Below are 14,464 nucleotides of genomic sequence, written 5' to 3'. Positions count from 1 at the left end.
GTGGTGAAGGATGAAGAGAGATCAAGAAAGATGAGGATTGAGAAAAGGAGATTAGATTTGGAAATTAAGAGATCATTAGTAACATTGGAGAGAGCAGCTTCAGTTGAATGATGAAGCTGGAAGACCCAGTATAAAGAGTTTACAAGAGAGGGAGGAAAGGAAGTGGAGGCACCGATGGTAGATAGCCTTCTCAAAGGAGTTTAGTCATGAAATCGAGAAGTATGTGGGGATGGACAGATCAAGGAAGGATTTTTAAGGATGGGTGAGGTGTGGGATTATTGTTAGACAGTAGAAAAGCAGCCAGTAGGCAGGTAGATATTGAGGATTAATGAGAGATTAGAGATGGAAAAAGGGATGATCTGCTAGAGAAAGTGGAGGATCATATTCCACCCTAACAGGGTTACACATAGTGTCCTAAAGGAATTCGAGTGTAGATTCATGGTGGTAGTGGTTCTATGGGCCCCCATACCTTCTAATCTAAGGGCAGGTTGAAGTTAGTGAGTCAGTCCAAAAAGTGAGTAGGTAGTCACAAAGCCCTGTGTGAGAGGCATAAGGCCCTAGAACATTGGCAAGGGAAGGTGGGGACCTCATATACCTGTTGTACTTGTTACATAAACAAAATGGTAATCTTCTCAGTTGTAACACATTCAGGCAATGATGTTCCCAAAGGAATCATCCAACTGGAATACAGAAAAAAGAAGGGTAAGGAATATAATGTGTTTCCCTCACAGAAAGTCCTTGTTGCTCATATTACAGAGGTGTTGTGATATGGGCCTGACTCAGACCAGTCCTCTGGAAGTTTAGGACCAACACTATGAGATACTCATAGGTCATTCAATAGTCAAGAAAAACAGGTTTACTTAATCATAGGAGAGAAAGGGCATTCAACAGAGATGTTCAGAAAGGACACCATGCTGATTTAGCTGAGCATAGCTTCCTAGTCTTAGTCAGATGTCCATCCATGGTCAGAAGACAGAGAAAATGCTGGAGCTTCTTTTTTTTGAGGGGGGAAGGCAGGGCAATTGGGGTTAAGTGACACAGTTAGTAAATGTGTCAAGTGTCTGAGGCCGGATTTGAACTCAGGTCCTCCTGACTCCAGGGCCGGTGCTCTACTCACTGTGCCACCTACCTGCCCCAACTCGTAGTATTTTTTATTCAGGCAACCAAGAAGCTATGCCAACCACCAGAGTGAACTCTTCTAGCCAACCTAGTCTGAAAAATAATTTCAATACCTTTTTAAAAAAATAACTAACAATCTTCTTGGGGTAGAATCTTAGGAAAAACTATCTCAGCCTACATGGCAATGCCCAAGGAAATCCACCAGAGGGGATACTTAGTCAGATATGAGTTGGACTACATCGCCTTTGAGGTTCCTGTCAACTCTGAGATTTTGTGAGCTAGAATTTATTAGTGTTTATCTAGTACTGTTTAGGAAGGAGAATGATCAGATTTTAGACAATGGATACCTCACTGTTCTTTGCACATGCAAAATTATCCCTAGGGAGGATGGGGAACAGTTTCCAAGTTACCTCAGTTTGTTGGAAATTTCCCTAAAGATCATCTAATTTCCTTTGCTCTTACATAGGAAATTAGCTTCTGATTTCTAGAATTTGGTTTCCTGAGTAGATTTGTTCACTAGAGGTGTATGACCTGTGCAGATTACTAATACCAGTTTTCACATTATGCATGAATACATTATTATTCTGTTTTCTGAATTATCTCATTCAGCATTTGACTACTATGAATCTAATCCTCAGAGACTGGTCACTCCTGAAGGGACTGACAAAAAACAATAAGTTTCTGAATTCAAAGTGATCCCCACCAAAGTGTGGATACCCCATGAGGCAATGTCAATGTCAACCAGGTAAGCACTCTTTAATGCCATCTGTTCATTGAACCATAGTTCAGTTCATGTGAATCAATTTCCCAGAGCCTAATCTTCCCTGTGTAAATCAGGGGAAAAATTAATTTCTAAACCCACAGTGACTCCTCTCAAAGTGTAGACATCCCATAGGGCAATGCTAGAGTGGCCAGTTGGCCAGGCTCTCTTTAATGATCAAGCAGAAACTTAAAATGTGGTTCATTTCACAAAATACTTGCTTTATATGTATTCCTTTCAAGGAGTTCTCCAATTACATAAAGTAGAGGTATAGCCTTTTATGCATGGGACCCTTCTACCATCTCATATATAAAGGAAGTAGAACCCAGCCCTAGCAGAGAAGGATTTACAAAGTCTGGGGAAAAAAAACCCCGCACTGAATTGAGGAAGTCCTTTTTGTCCTACCCAGAATCTTTCTGCGTGGTATTGTGGAAAATCCCAGAGCACTTGTTGCTTTGGGGCAGACAATGTCTGCAAGCAATCAGTGTGGAATTGGACCTGAAGTGAAAAAAGCAATCAGTTAGCAGAGACTCTGCCCTGAGCTATTGTTAAAGTAAATTGAAGAAAAGGGAGAAAAATTGACTGGAGCCTACTAGTTATTTGCAAAGCAGGATTATTTCTTTCTGCATGGTAATCCTAGCACCATTGCCCCTGTCTCAACCAGGAGCAAGACTCACCTGCAGACCTCTGGACTCTTTTGGCCTAGGAGTAATGTTTCTAGGCTCAAGGCTGCATTCTGTCTCCCTCCCCCACCTTCCCCAATGCTCAACTAACTACATAGAAGAGGATACAGACCTCTAGGATCAGAGATTATCATCCTATTGCCGATGCCATACTCATTGTCCCTTCTGTGTGGGTCCACAGCTCAACAAAGATGGTTCAGTCAGAAAGGAGACATAGATGCTCTTACCTGTGACCACACCTAAGCTCTAAGATACCAGAGAGGCAATGCAATACAAGACAGAGTGCCGACAATGGAGCCAGAGAGTCTGGTTTCAAATCCCAGTTCTTCCACCTAATACCTGTATCACTGTGGGCAAGCCAACTAATCCCTGCAGACCTTAATTTTTCCATCTGGAAGATGAACAACTGGACTAGATGACATCTAAATTTGTTTTTAGTGGAAAACATGTAATCCGATAAATTAAAATGTTAACTCCATAGCACTCTCCCTCCATTTTGGCTGCCTGATCATCCATGTTAACCCTTAGTTCTAAATTCACTAATCAACAAATTGTCCACTTGTTTCAGCCCTTTGGATCTCAACATCTGGCAGATGTCCTGGTAACTGACCTAGCCTGACTTTTCAGCTTACATTAGCTCTCCTTCCAACTCAGCCCCTTTCTACTCTGCTCTGGACAGGGGATCATGATTCCCCTTTTCCAGGAGTTTTCCTCATTGTTGACATGTTTGTTTTTATTTTTCCTAATCATTGACAAATGGTGAGAGCTAATACTTTCACCTCTAAGTCTTCGCATAAAATCTAACTAGGACTACAATGCCCAATGTTTCTTTTCTGCCTTAGCTGAGTTCCTTGGACTTCGTACCATGTCTGTTTAGCCTTTGGAATCTATCAGAATCCTACTTGCCAATTTTTCAGTCTTGGAATTTCTTAATTACCCTATCCTTTTTTACCACAAAGCCCAGAATACCTTATATCTATGTGGTTCTTAGTGGTTACAAATTACTTGTATATCCATTATTTTATTTGGGCCTCACAAATAACTTTTTGAGATAAATGGGTCCAGCATTATTGTCAACATTTTGCAGGAAAGATAGACTTTTTGTTGTCATTGTGATTATAAAGTCCTACTCTGATGCTTCATCTGGGTATGGCTATGATTCTGGGTTCCCAGACACAATGCAAGTGGAAAACAAGATCTGAGAGGTTCTGCTATGGCTTCAAGTACGGCCCTGGTAACACACCAAATCTGTTGTCTGAGGACCAAACTAGCTAATTATGAAGAGGCTCATCACCTGTAAGTCACCTGGTGATAAAAAAAAGAATTGATTTGGCAACCCAAGAAACAAAGAAAATTAAAGCTTAAATCCTATATGGCCCTTTCTCTTTTTCAGTAATGATGACAGGAAGGGAGTAGAGGGTGCTTCAAATCACATGGTTAGCACACCAACAAAATTCAATTTGAGTTTTGGTTCTCTAAATTTGAGATCCTTGTCCAATGTCCAACAAGTAGATGTATTGTTGGAGGTTCTGAATCGTAGCAATCTTGACAATATTACAATAAACAAAGACAGAAGAAGGTTGGAAATTACAGCTAAATGGATGGATGGCTTACAGGTACTCTTTAGAGAGGTAAAGAAATGAAATGGTGGAATGGGTTTTATTATATACCCAGAAGCTACAAGACACACCATTTCATGGAACATTTGATAATTGCGTACTGCAATCCTAATGATAAAGACTTGCAAAAAGACCACCACCAGAGTAAGTGATGCTTATTCACCAATATCAGTTGCTAAGGACAAAGTAGTACAGAAATTCTTCAAAGATCTTCAAATCAAATTGACATACCCTCTAATACTTGAAGACTTAAGTGCAAAAGACGGGAAATGGTAAGGATGGGGAGAAATACATGGAAAAGTAGAGCTGCAAAAATGAAATAAGAGAGACCAATACAGATTTCATAGAGGCCTTAGACTTCTATGAAGAAGGAAGAAGAGGAGGAGAAAAGATACAGTCTGTAATTCAAAAGATAAAATTCAGAATCGTTTAAGCAAGTGATTGAAGATTAAAAAAATGGGAAACGGATAATAAAACTGACATTGACATTGGATATTATAATTCCATCCAGAGATTTAACTAATATAAGTTAATTGCCACAAGAAGGAGACAAAAAGAGCCCAGAAATCATCTTAGATCACAAACATCTGACTTACTTGTCAAACAGTGAAAGACATCTCCCAAAGTCAACACCTGGTTAGAATACAAAGTTTTCTGTAAAATCATACAAAGGATGACTGACAATTATTAGCAGTATCATCTTATAGAGCGGAGAGAAGCAATGAAGGATAAAATGAAGCTTAAAGAAAACACAGCAAGATATCTGACTAAACAAAGTCATACCAAGGGCATGCAAAGATTAAAATAGAAGGAGTACAACAGAAGAAAAACAGAAAAAGATTTACAAGAACTATTTTAACAAACTGCTTTCTCTGTCAAGGATAGGGAACCACCATAACTGGACCTTAATGTCATAGTTCTCAACATGTGTATGTTGTTATTCAGTCACTTTTCATTTGTGTCTGACATTCTGTGACCCCATTTGTGGTTTTCTTGACATAGATACTGGAGTGGTTTGCCATTTCTTTCTCCAGCTCATTTTTTTAGATTAGGAAACTGAGGCAAACAGGATTAAGTGAGTTGCCCAGGGTCACACAGCTATTAAGTGCCTGAGGCCAGGTTTGAACTCAGGAAGAAGGGTCTTCCTGACTTCAGGCCTGGTGCTCTATCCACTGCACCATCTAACTGCCCATGTGTATAGAGGAGGTAGAAATGGCAGTAAAGAAAAGGAAGACAGGAAAAGGAATGGGTATAATCAAGAATGTATCAAGGAACTCTGCACCAGAGGTGATGAAATTGTGGAGGCATTGAGGAACTGATTTTCAAGGTATCTAAAAGAAGAGATAATACTGAAGGCCTGGAAAAATCTCAGACCGTGTTGATACAAAAAAAGATCGACTGAGAGAATATCAGCTATTACTGACTTATATGCTTTCTCTCTTCTCCCATTTATATGAAATCTTTATGAGGATCTTCTATACAGTAAGTGAAGGGATCTTCAAAGGGGTATTTCTGGGGAACAGGAAGGTTTTTGCAAATGATATTGAATGGACCACATCTTTACACAAGCTCTTTACTCTAAAGCATCTCTCATTCATAGATCAAGATCATTCACGATTCCATATAAGATGTGACAAGAGAAGTAACCCTGTTCAGTGGCCCTCTGATAAGAAACATCAGGTGAGACATAAAATGAAGAATTATAAATGTACCAAGGGTATTTGCCTGTCTATTGGAGGAGACCCAGGATAGAATCCAGGTCAAAGAGGGATTCCCTGTAGATTGTGAAATCCTCTAGATGCTCCTATTCATAGGGTACATTATGTTGATTCCAGGACATCACAGAGCCTCTTGGAAGAAATCTGCAATCACTCAAAGGAATTTGACCTATTTTCCCATATAGGCAGTATATGTGTGTATGTGTGTGTGTGTTTGTGTGTGTGTGTGCAGTATATATATACATACATATATGTATGTATGTATGTGTGTATATGTATATGTATATATATGCACCACAAAATGAAAAGGAGAACAAATTGAATTACCTTCAGGAAATGGCAGAGCTCTTTAATGACCCCAAGATTCCCATGAAAGCAAAGATCCACCTCTTCAATACTAGCATTTCATAAATGGCACTGAGATATGGGACACTTCTACTAAGGGCAATGGACAGGTACATGGTGGGTGCATGGGTGTGAGCAGGCTACGGCACATAACCAATGAGGAACTCTGAAGAAAAAGAGGAGAAAAGGGTATCATCAAGGAATTGTATGTCAGGAAGAGAAGATGGGCTAGTCATAGTGGCAAGAATGAGGGATGATGGATGGACAATCAAGACTTCCATTGGTACCCTCACATGGTTAAGAGAAAAAAAGGCTGACCTGCATATTATGTGGATTTCCTGTGGCAAACTTTTGGGAGAGCATGGATAAGACCAACATAGGACAGGCCGGAATATAAAGGTGGTTATCTGCATTATTAGAGAGAAGTGATAAGGTTATAAATCCATCTGAGTATTGAGTAGACTCTCCTAAGTCGACACAGCTACAGCACTAAGTAACAGAGCTAAGACTCTAGGTTTTCTGACTCTCAGACCATTCAGGATTCTTTCCATTATAATATGACACTGCAAAGACATAGTTTTGATCCTTCCAGTTAGAGTTAAATAACTTAGTAGAACTATATTCATTCCATTCCTGTTCAAAGATTATTCATTGTCTAGTAATTCTCAGTAGAAGTATTTCAGAGACAGACCATATATCTGTCTTTTTCTTCTCTTCACCCCATTCCCTCCACTTATGTCCCATACTGCATGCCAAATGAATCCTCCTCCTTCCTGATGTTTATTTCTTTTAATTATTTATAGCTCATGATCAATCCTTTCTCTCCTTTCTACTCATTTGGTCTTTACAGGCTGAATATATATATGTGTATATATACACATATACTATATATATATATATATATATATAGAGAGAGAGAGAGAGAGAGAGAGAGAGAGAGAGAGAGAGAGAGAGAGAGAGAGACTCAGCTCATGTAGGCTGGCCTTTCAAGCTTTCAAGTCAGCTACAGTTCCCCCCAGCTATATGAAACAGACAGACAATGGGAAGAAAAATGAACATTTTGAGAAAAAATAGTAGTATATCTTAAACTGATTTGCTACATTATTACTTATTGTGAAGTCTACCACCTTCTGGGTATGCTTGTGTGCACATGTATACAAGTATACGTGTTTGCATGTACATGTATAGATATGTGCAGGCATAATTATACACAAAGGAACTGACAAATGGGTGGTTTGAAAAGTGGCATTCTGGCCTGGATTGGTATAAAATGGAATGTTATTCATCCCAAAGCATAATGTCAGAAATAAATTTCCATGGATAGGTTTCCCAAATGCCATGAGTTATTAAAAATATATTTTGCAGCTTTCCAGACTAGACCTGTCACCCAGAGCACCTTAGTATTACTCTAAACCTCAGAACAAGATAATGAGGCAAAAAAACTAGGATTATTGGGAGTGTCAAAGAGAGGAGAGTATGCAGAAACCCTTCTTGCTTAGTAAATTACTTTCTTTTATTTTAAAATACCTCACTGAAGCCATGCCATTTATCATGAGAGAGGTTGATTTATAGCTGGGTGCTGGCATACCACCAAATTCACAGGAACATGCTCAGAGTTTTTTATGGACAGCTCCTTTTCAGATAACTCATGCTTCCCCTTTCAGGGAGGCTGCTGTTTGGATTTGCTATCAGTACCCGTAATCGTGCTGGTCAAGAATAATGGGAAACGAGGCCAGGCCATTTCAGGGAGCTTTCGAACTGCAAACAGGATTCTAAAATCCCTAGCTCATTAATATTTAACACACTGGTTTTTTTCTAGGTTTTTTTTTTCATCTATGCTGAAGAACTCAGCAGACTCGGGGCAAGTTAAATCATCTGAATCTGCAGTTGAGTGTCATAAAGGACATAAACATCATTTTTCTTCATTTGTATATGAAGTCATTGGCAGGCTCTGTACTAGGCAACAGGAACTTGCCTTAAGTTGTTCCTCTAAAGAAATTCAAATGCTTTGAGGCTTCCCCCCTCCCAACCCACTCCTACTATAATTTGTAGGACCCAGCCTATCCTCCCAGGGAGGAAACAGCTGCCCAAGAATTAGGCAAAGACATTTATCATCATATTTATACTTTAAAATTTAAATTCCATTAGGCTTGTAATATCATTTCTCCCAGGCAAAGCCTCTCCAGACCTGAGCTGCTGTTGTTTTTCCAATTACTCTCTGCCAAGGGCTCTGTGTGGGAAGGTTGTCAAATTCACAGCCAACTTCTCCCACCCTTCTGAGAGGTCTGACCTTGGAATCAGCCCAACATGGGCCACTGGGGCCCTTCCAGCCTCCACAGAGGCCCCATTCCTTCAGGGCTGGTCTTCCCCATCAGAGTTTAGTGCACAGAAATGAAGAACCAAAGTAGAGCATGAGGGAAGTTGGGAGGGGGGAAGGTATTTGGAGAGAGTATTCACCTCAGACAAGAAATGAGATTGGCTATCTATAGTACGTGTGTGTGTGTGTGTGTGTGTGTGTGTGTGTGTGTGTGTGTGTGTAAAAACCACCAACAATTCTGCTAAGCACCGAGGATTCAAAGATATGCCAAAAACATCTCTGCCCTCAAAGATCTCATAGTGTAATGGGGAGACAAATGCATGGAGGAGATATATAGAGGATAAATTGGTGGTGGTCTCAAAGGAAAGGCACTAAGATTAAGGAGGACTGGAAAAGACTTCCTGAAGAAGGGGAGACTTTAGCTGAGACATGAAGGAAGCCAAGCTTCAAGTAAATCTCTGTTCCCCTTTAGAAATTGCCTTAGAAAGCTCATCTACCCTCACAGATTAATGATCACCATTATGAGAATGACTCAAACCTTTTTTTCATCACTTCCTCTCACTGAGTTCCATTTCTGATGTCATTCTGGGCATTTCCACCTGGATTGTCTGCATTCTCCTAAAACATGCCTAAAACTAAACTCCCGAACTATTCCCTTGCTTTTATTCTGACTTTCCTATTCTGTTACAGGTATCACTATCTTCCCATTCATAAATACAAGCCTTCAGGGTCATTTTTGATTTCTCCATCCCTCATGGCAAGTCAGTCACTAAGCCATGTCGATTCTTCCTTTACAACTTCTCTTCATTTTCTTTAGCAAAACAGCTCCTTGACTTTTCTCATGACACTTCCCTCACTTAAGTTCCTCCACCCCAACTCCTCCTACTTTCCATGTATTGGCAATCTACTCATCCTTTAAAGTGCAGCTCTGCTCCCACCTGTCCTTGAAGACTTTCCTGATCATACCTGCTTAAACTGATCTCTTCCTGATTCAGATGACTATGACTATTCCATTTGGATTGTGCCACTCATTCGATCCTTACCATTTTCCTTCTGGTATTTGTATCTTTTTATATACATTTGTCCTGATTCCCTGACCTTCTTGTAAATCCGCCCTGTCATCTGTCTCCTGGAGCCAAACTCTGCAACCTGAGGACCTTGCCTCTTATTATTTCCAATCTTCCCTCCCCCACCCATCCCAAATTCTGTTGAGAATCTCTGACTTGATCCTGTATTCATTTCCAACTTATCTGCCTGCCTTTGTTAATGTATCAGTCTCCCCAGTTAATAATCATGACAATAACTGGCATTTTGGGTAAGGCACTTTAAGGTTGGCAGAGCACCTTCCTTAAATTCTTGGCATTGGTAGCTGCCTCTGGGGTCTTGATCTGTAGGTGGGCTAGAGCTCCCCTCCTGTCTATTTCAATCTGTAACTGAACAGGAATGCACTCTACAACATTCTTAACCAAAAAAATGGTCATCCAACTCCTGCATGAAGACTTCTATTGGAGGGAAACCCACTACCTCCTCAGAGAGCACCTTTTACTTTTGGGCAAGACTTAATTGTTAGGAACCTTTGGCCCCTTTCAAAAAGCCTAAATCTGCCTCTCTATGTCTTCTACTCATTCTCCTAATTTTGTCTTCTAGAGCCAAGCAAAACAAATCCATCCTCTAATCCAGAGAGGCAGCCTGGTATAATAGAAAGAATGCTGGAATTGAAGTCAGGGGAACTGTATTCAAATCCCATTTTTGACACTTAATAACTGCCTAACCATGTCACTTAACATCCCACACTCAGTTTCTTCTTCTGAAAAATGGACATAACATAATAATATCTATCTCACAGAGTTGATATAGAGAATGAATGAGATGATGAATATAAAAATGCTTTGTAAACCTTAAAGTGCTATATAAATGTTAGCTATTGTCATTATTACTTTACTTTTATATTACCCTTCCTTCCCCATTCCCAGAAGAAGGAACCCATCCAAAGACAAGGCTGTATGGACTAGTACACCACCAAGGACTATATGGAGTTGCTATAGAAAATAATGTAACACATCTTTCCATGCTGGAGCCCCTGTCATGAGAAGACTCCCTGTGATTCAAGACCAGCATTTGGAATGGGGATTTACTTGCCTGGAAGCTGACAACTCCAGCTATAGGAGATAGCAACTATCAGTGACAGTGGATAGGGTGGAGTCTGCGTCTTGATGAATAGGGTAGGCTTGGGCTGTGTGATAAGAGCTTCCAGAAGTCAAGCATGGAGGAGCTCTAGGAAGCAACAACCATCCATCTGTATGTCTGACACCCTAAGTCAAGGCTCATAAGAAGCCTCTCCTGATTTGTAACATCTTTTACATTGTTATCTAAATGTGATTCTTAGGTTGTAGTTTAGTATATCCTGTGTATATCTTATCCCTCGTCTAGAATATGAACTCCACGAGGGCAGGGAACATGACTTACAGAAATTCTAGCGTAAGAACCTTTCACATGGTAGGTACTCATTAATCATTTGTTAAAGGGCTTCATGGTGGATCTGCCTCCATGGAAGGGAATGGACCTCAGAAGATCCCCTCAGCTCTTTAATTCTGAAATCCTTCAGCATTTGTTTCCTCCATGAGGTCAGCCTCAACCTTATTTCCAATTCAGAGATGCAACCTCACTCTGTTTTCTACATTTAATAACCCATGTAATAAATAGGAGCCACTGGCCATACTTGGAGCCATTTGGAATCTGGAGCTGTGAGTCGTAGGTAGAAGCGACAGCTAGCATGTCATTGTCAGGCCCCGGTGCTAATTGGTTGGCTAGATTAGCATACTGCACTCATTCATGCAGATGGAATTCAAGGAGACTGTTCTGAGAAACCTGAGACAGTCTGCTGAAAGACTGTTGGGAATAACCACACATGACTGCAAAATATGGCCACCATCTAGACTCATTTTCCAAAATGGAAGTTTGCTGTTGCCCTGGGCAAACTTAGTTCATATTTAATATGTATCAGGTCTGTGATTCAGTGGCCAGGATAAACTTAACCAAAACCATGCTAAGGGGTGGGAGGGGGGTGGTAAGCCCAACCCAAAAGCACTACTTGGTTCCTTTCCAAAGCTTGGGCTCTCCCTTTCTAATAACACAGCTTTTAAAAACTTTGGAAAGGCAAGAGATGCTTTTCAATTTTATGGCATTAAATATGTATGCCTGAGATTCCTAAGCAGGTTAGATAGATGAGGAAATAGGAAAAAAAGTTACCAGGGCAATGTATTTGAGCAAAGATGTACAAAAGGGTTAGGTGGGAGGGGTAACTTTATAACTTGCAATCACGGTGGTTTTTAGAGCTAGAAGCAACATTGGGGATCATCTAGTCCAACTGTCCTCATTTGACAGAGGAGGAAACTGAGGCTCAGAGAAGTTAAATTCAATAAGTTGCCCAAATTCACACAGCTAGTTCATGACAGAGTCAGAGTAAGAATCCAGGTTCCCTGACTCCTCCTCCAAGGCTCCTTCCAGATAAAAGGGAAAGTAATAGCCACACATCCCATAATGAGGACTGCAAACTCCTGCCCTCCTTGGGGATTTTGGTGAGATGAACCCACAAAGCAGCCTGCCTCCAAGTCTTAGATGCCGTAATTCTGTGATCCAAGGGTGGGATTCCCCTCTGACTTCAAAGGGAACTTTGCCGTTGCATTATCTCTGTGAAATGAAAAAGCAGCTCCCTGGGGAGATTGGATTGGCTATAATTTCATGCTTCAACTGCCCCCCCTCTAGAATGCACACTTCCTAAATTAGCCCAATGACCACATGCACCTCAACCCACACACACCACATGTTTCTTTTTATTAGTTTGGATTCAGCTTTGAAAGAACCCACCCACTTCTCAACTCCAGGCCTCAGGGTCGCTTTGGATGGCTTGCCCAGGAATCACACCTCCAACTAAAATTTCAGAAGAAAGCCATGGCTTCTGTCCCTAGGTTGATGGGAAGGAAAGCTGAGCTGCTGACATTCGTTTTTCCTGAGAACAGAAAGACTGACAGAGAAAGAGCTGGGATGGCCTCCATTTCCAAGCTTCACTCAAGAGCCTTTCTTGGGGCCAAATCACTCTCGGCTTTTTAGGGGATCAGTTTTATTTTTACTGTTCCAATATGAGCAAAAGAAATGCAATTGAAAACATACTCATGAATCCAGAAATATTCTTCAGGGAGCAATCCTTATTCTATAACCATCATTCAACCCAGCACTCTATGCCATTTCTAATCTTAAAGGAAATGTGGTTAAGTAAGCTACGCTACCTCATTTGGACATGAAAAAAATGTACATGTATTTGCAGCCAATTCAGGCCCTGGGTCTATGGGGAAATCGTTCCTGCTAAGGACTTGAACTGGAGAAATAGTGATATATTCTCTTCTCTAAGAGGGGTAGGTTGAACTACAAGATTTCTGAGGTCTTTTCCCACTCCGATGTTCAGTTCTGTTAAAAAAAAATTCATTAAGTACCAACTGTGTGTAAGACACTAGGCCTTAGTACATTGTAGGTTTTAAGGCTCCTTATGGCTCTAACATTCTGGGTTTTAAAGGTTCCCTCTGGCTCAAATATTCTAGCTGTAATATTCTAAGCTCCAAAATCCCTAATGTCCTGGGCTCCAAGATCCCTCTCAGTTCTAAAATTCTGGGTTTGAAAGACCCTTTCAGGCTATTGTTTTATTATTCTATTGAGATGTTCTAATCTTGTGCTGATTCAGTGGTTTTACAGGGGGAAATATGAAAATAAGAGAATCTTAAAGATGAAAGAAACCTTGGAGACTACTTAGTCCAACTCATACATGAAGCAATGAATCTCCTTTGCATCCCTGACAAGTAGTTAATCATCTTTCATTTGGATACCTCCAGGGATGGGAAACTCACTATGTTCTAAAGCCAACCCTTGGATACCCCAATTTGTTAGGGAAATTTTGATTACATTAAGCCTGCAATCTCTCTCTCTCTCTCTCTCTCTCTCTCTCTCTCTCTCTCTCTCTCTCTCTCTCTCTCTCTCTCTCCTTCCCCCTCCCCCTCAGCCATTACTCTTTGGTCTGCTTTCTGGAACCATGCAGAACAAGTCTGACATGACAAAGCACCAGTCAAAAGTCATGTTTGGTTTTGAATGGTTCATTGCATGGTAGAGGTTTGCTCAGTGTTTGTGACTGTTGTTTTTAAGTTTCAGTACAGCTAGATGGTGCAGTGGATTGAGTGCCCGACTGCCTCAGACACTTAGTAGCTGTGTGGCCCTGGGCAAGTCACTTAACCCTCTTTGCCTCAGTTTGCTCATCTGTAAAATGTGCTGGAGTATCTTTGCCCCTCCCCCCCAAAAAACCTCCAAGCACAGTTGTGAAGAGCCAGACACGGATGCGACAAGTGAACAGCAACAATAACAACAACAGCTTGATAAATAATTAAAATTTGCATTCAGTTAGGGAATCCACAGAATTAATACATTAAATTTGCTTTTTCATGGTTCTGTTCAGTTCCATTCCCTGACGCCCTCTTAATTCTATTTAGAGCGATACTGTTGAAAGTTATGCTGACTCAATTACCCATTGTTCCCAGACCTGTTTATCAACCAGTGTTGGGAGAGGTTCTGGCCAGGATGGAGACACCAAGTCTGCAGCTTTCTGTTTCACCTGTTCTTTGTCCCATACCCCTGCCTGCAATTTGTCATGTTCTTGCTACCTTGGGGAGGAACTGAGAAAAAAGGACCCCATTTCTTTTGCTAAGACAGACCTATCTGAATTGTATTAAAGTTACCTATGAAAGCTGTCCCTACCCTGAAGCTATTGCTGATCTCCAGTGATCAGCCTGTCAATGTGTTGCTACCTTGATCTGCATCCTGGGCTATCTCCAGTAGTCCTGATCCATAACTGGTTACTATAT

Source organism: Trichosurus vulpecula, chromosome 8 (assembly GCF_011100635.1).
Source record: "Trichosurus vulpecula isolate mTriVul1 chromosome 8, mTriVul1.pri, whole genome shotgun sequence".
NCBI classification, from domain to species: Eukaryota; Metazoa; Chordata; class Mammalia; order Diprotodontia; family Phalangeridae; genus Trichosurus; species Trichosurus vulpecula.
The sequence above is the reverse complement of the archived record's forward strand: the minus strand, read 5'-3'. Positions refer to the sequence as shown.